The sequence below is a fragment of the Nansenia antarctica genome (genome assembly GCF_963989245.1).
Source record: "Nansenia antarctica genome assembly, chromosome: 13".
Taxonomy (NCBI): domain Eukaryota; kingdom Metazoa; phylum Chordata; class Actinopteri; order Argentiniformes; family Microstomatidae; genus Nansenia; species Nansenia antarctica.
Genome location: NC_137683.1, coordinates 26,495,793 through 26,500,792, shown reverse-complemented (window position 1 = coordinate 26,500,792; position 5,000 = coordinate 26,495,793). Strand labels below are relative to the sequence as shown.

Below are 5,000 nucleotides of genomic sequence, written 5' to 3'. Positions count from 1 at the left end.
ATTGTAACGATTTCGTTTTTTTTTTTTTTTTTTTTAAAGCAAGACGAGTAAAAATGGCGGGTGGGCGCTCTGTCAGATCAAACCTCCCGCACCGAGAAAATCATTTCAGTTTGAAGGAGGGTCATTTTCCTCCAGCTTTCTCACAGCAGGAACGAGAGAAGAACGGAGGTGGTTCGGCTCTCGCTCGTGGATGAGACAGGCCCACTTATCCCCTTCAATCAGGACCCTTATTTTAGCTCTCCTCCAGGGTGCCTGCACATAAATGCAAAGTTTTCGTTCCATAATAATATGCCATGTAGCTTTTTTTTTTTACCCAAAGCGACTTACATTGCAGTGAGTGCATACATTTTTTCAGTATATATGGTCCCGACAGGAATCGAATCCACAACCTTAGCGCAATGCTCTACCAACTCAGCCACACAGGACCAGACAACATAAACATAAAACTAGCGGTGACTATATGCCCTTTCAGAAGAAAAAAAACACAACCAAAACATACATTTTGTAGGCCACTAGCGGTGACTATAATGCCCTTTCAGAAAAACTCCACAACCAAAATCTACAATTTTGTAGGCCTGTCGAGATGTAAAGATGCCTGGAAAATACCAGCATCATGTCCAGGGGGTGTACTGTCTTGTACATCAAACCGCCTCACGCTACGAAAACAGGAGATAGGCTCCTGTCGCCTGAGGGCCATTAGGGAGAGAGAGAGAACCACGGGTTCTCCAGGCTTACTTACTTTTACTAGGCTAGGTGTAAAGAGACGTGTTTTAGCTCAGGCACTTTGGGTTTGGTCGATAATGGACCATAATGGGAGGGTTCTGGTTGATGGGGGGCTTGGTCACTCTAACACACAACAACATACACGCACTCACACACACACCGACACACAGACACAGTGAGGACTCAGGCATCAACGTGTCCAACATCTCAGATGACAGAGATGTGTCCAGTCCAGCCTCAGGAGAGGAGACTCAGACGACCCCTTCCTTTGCCATCAGTTTGAGGACTGATGACTGAGACAATTACACAAACAATTACAATAACACAAACAATTACAATTACACAAACAATTACAATTACACAAACAATTACACAAACAATTACAATTACACAAACAATTACAATTACACAAACAATTACACAAACAATTACAATTACACAAACAATTACAATTACACAAACAATTACACAAACAATTACAATTACACAAACAATTACAATTACACAAACAATTACAATTACACAAACAATTACACAAACAATTACAATTACACAAACAATTACACAAACAATTACAATTACACAAACAATTACACAAACAATTACAATTACACAAACAATTACAATTACACAAACAATTACAATTACACAAACAATTACAATTACACAAACAATTACACAAACAATTACAATTACACAAACAATTACAATTACACAAACAATTACAATTACACAAACAATTACACAAACAAGTACAATTACACAAACAATTACAATTACACAAACAATTACAATTACACAAACAATTACACAAACAATTACAATTACACAAACAATTACAATTACACAAACAATTACACAAACAAGTACAATTACACAAACAATTACAATTACACAAACAATTACAATTACACAAACAATTACAATTACACAAACAATTACACAAACAATTACAATTACACAAACAATTACAATTACACAAACAATTACACAAACAATTACAATTACACAAACAATTACAATTACACAAACAATTACACAAACAATTACAATTACACAAACAATTACAATTACACAAACAATTACAATTACACAAACAATTACACAAACAATTACAATTACACAAACAATTACACAAACAATTACAATTACACAAACAATTACAATTACACAAACAATTACAATTACACAAACAATTACACAAACAATTACAATTACACAAACAATTACAATTACACAAACAATTACAATTACACAAACAATTACACAAACAAGTACAATTACACAAACAATTACAATTACACAAACAATTACAATTACACAAACAATTACAATTACACAAACAATTACACAAACAATTACAATTACACAAACAATTACAATTACACAAACAATTACAATTACAGAAACAATTACACAAACAAGTACAATTACACAAACAATTACAATTACACAAACAATTACAATTACACAAACAATTACAATTACACAAACAATTACAATTACACAAACAATTACACAAACAATTACAATTACACAAACAATTACAATTACACAAACAATTACACAAACAATTACAATTACACAAACAATTACAATTACACAAACAATTACACAAACAATTACAATTACACAAACAATTACAATTACACAAACAATTACAATTACACAAACAATTACACAAACAATTACAATTACACAAAATATTACAATTACACAAACAATTACAATTACACAAACAATTACACAAACAATTACAATTACACAAACAATTACAATTACACAAACAATTACAATTACACAAACAATTACACAAACAATTACAATTACACAAACAATTACAATTACACAAACAATTACACAAACAATTACAATTACACAAACAATTACAATTACACAAACAATTACACAAACAATTACAATTACACAAACAATTACAATTACACAAACAATTACACAAACAATTACAATTACACAAACAATTACAATTACACAAACAATTACAATTACACAAACAATTACACAAACAATTACAATTACACAAACAATTACAATTACACAAACAAAAAAAACACAACCAAAACATACATTTTGTAGGCCACTAGCGGTGACTATAATGCCCTTTCAGAAAAACTCCACAACCAAAATCTACAATTTTGTAGGCCTGTCGAGATGTAAAGATGCCTGGAAAATACCAGCATCATGTCCAGGGGGTGTACTGTCTTGTACATCAAACCGCCTCACGCTACGAAAACAGGAGATAGGCTCCTGTCGCCTGAGGGCCATTAGGGAGAGAGAGAGAACCACGGGTTCTCCAGGCTTACTTACTTTTACTAGGCTAGGTGTAAAGAGACGTGTTTTAGCTCAGGCACTTTGGGTTTGGTCGATAATGGACCATAATGGGAGGGTTCTGGTTGATGGGGGGCTTGGTCACTCTAACACACAACAACATACACGCACTCACACACACACCGACACACAGACACAGACACACGCACGCACGCACGCACGCACGCACACACACACACACACACACACACACACACCGACACACACACACACACACACACCGACACACACACACACACACACACACACACATACAGACACACACAGACACACAGACACACAGACACACACACACACACACACCTCTGTGACACAGAACAGCAGTGTGTGTGTGATGGCTCTTTGCTGCTGTGAGTGCCTGGCGTCACTCTAACACACACCAACATACACACACACACACACACACACACACACACCGACACAGACACTGAGTGCCTGGCGTACAGCTGCATTATGTCCAGGCTGCGTTAGCGGCCGTTGTCTGAGAGCCCCGGCATTGGACCACAGAGAGCCGTCTAAACAACGGGCTAAGCACTGCCTGACTATAATGGCCGGGGCCTAATCCCTCTTCACAACCAATAGGCTGGTGTTTACAGTACTTAGGCTAAAAGGCCCACTCCTGAACTGTGAGGGGGGGCCTTGTGCGCCTGTTCCAACAACACCGACGCCATTACGGGGTGATCTGGATCGGTACATAATAGTTAGGTCTGGAAATATTTGGACAGTGACAGAATTTGCATAATTTGGGCTCTGTACACCACCACGATGGATTTGAAAAGAAACAATCGAGATGCGACTGATGCGAAGTGCAGACTTTCAGCTTTAATTCAAGGTGTTGAACACAAATATTGTATGGCAAGTTTAGGAATAACAACCATTATACACAGTTCTCTATTTTCAGGAGCTCAAATGTAATTGGACACATTTACATAATCATAAATAAAATGCAAATGTGTTATACTTTGTTGAGAATTCTTTGCAGAATGGACATCACCAAATGCTGGGTTTCCTCCTTTGTGATGCCTTGCCAGGCCTTTAATGCAGCTGTCTTTAGTTGTTGTTTGTTCGTGGGTCTTTCTGCCTTTAGTTTTGCCTTCAGCAAGTGAAATGCATGCTCGATCGGGTTAAGATCAGCTGATTGACTCTGGCCATTGCAGAATATTCAATTTCTTTGCCTTAAAAATGGGTTGCTTTTGCAGTATGTTTTGGGTCATTGTCCATCTGTACTGTGAAGTAAACTATGCTGAAGTAAACTATGCTCCAATAAACTACCGGTATGCTGAATTTGGCTAAATCCGAGCAGACAGTATATCTCTAAACACTTCAGAATTCATCCGGCTGCTTCTGTCTTATCATCAATAAACACGAGGCTGATCTTAGTTTCATCTGTCCAAAGAATGCTCTTCCAGAACAGGGCTGGCTTTTTTAGATATGTTTGGGCAAAGTCTAATCTGGCCTTTCTATGCTTGAGGCTTATGAATGGTTTCCTCCTCTGTGGTGAACCCTCTGTATTTGCTCTTGTGAAGTCTTCTCTTTATGGTAGACTTCGATAATATGCCTACCTCCTGGAGACTGTTCTTCACTTGGCTGGATGTTGTGAAGGAATTTTTCTTCACCATGTAAAGGATCCTGCGATCATCCACCACTGTTGTCTTCCGTGGACGTCCGGACCTTTTTGTGGTGCCGAGCTCACCAGTGTGTTATTTTTTTTCTCAGAATGTACCAAACTGTTGATTTGGCCACTCCTAATGTTCCCCGCTGTCTCTCTGATGGATCTTTTTCGTTTTCCTCGTTTTTGCAGCCTTAGGATGGCCTGTTTGGCTTGCCTTGAGAGATCCTTTGACCGTATGTTGTGCGTTCACAGCAACAGCTTCCCTTCCTCCAATTTGGATGTGAATACTTTCAAATTAAAGCTGAGAGTCTGCACT

At 37.7% G+C, this 5,000-nt stretch overlaps 1 protein-coding gene across 1 annotated transcript in view; it reads right to left on the bottom strand.

Annotated features, from left to right (window-relative positions):
• Nucleotides 1-5,000, bottom strand: part of sorcs2 (sortilin-related VPS10 domain containing receptor 2) — a gene marked incomplete at both ends in the record, with an annotated part of 248,143 nt that overhangs the window by 20,175 nt on the left and 222,968 nt on the right.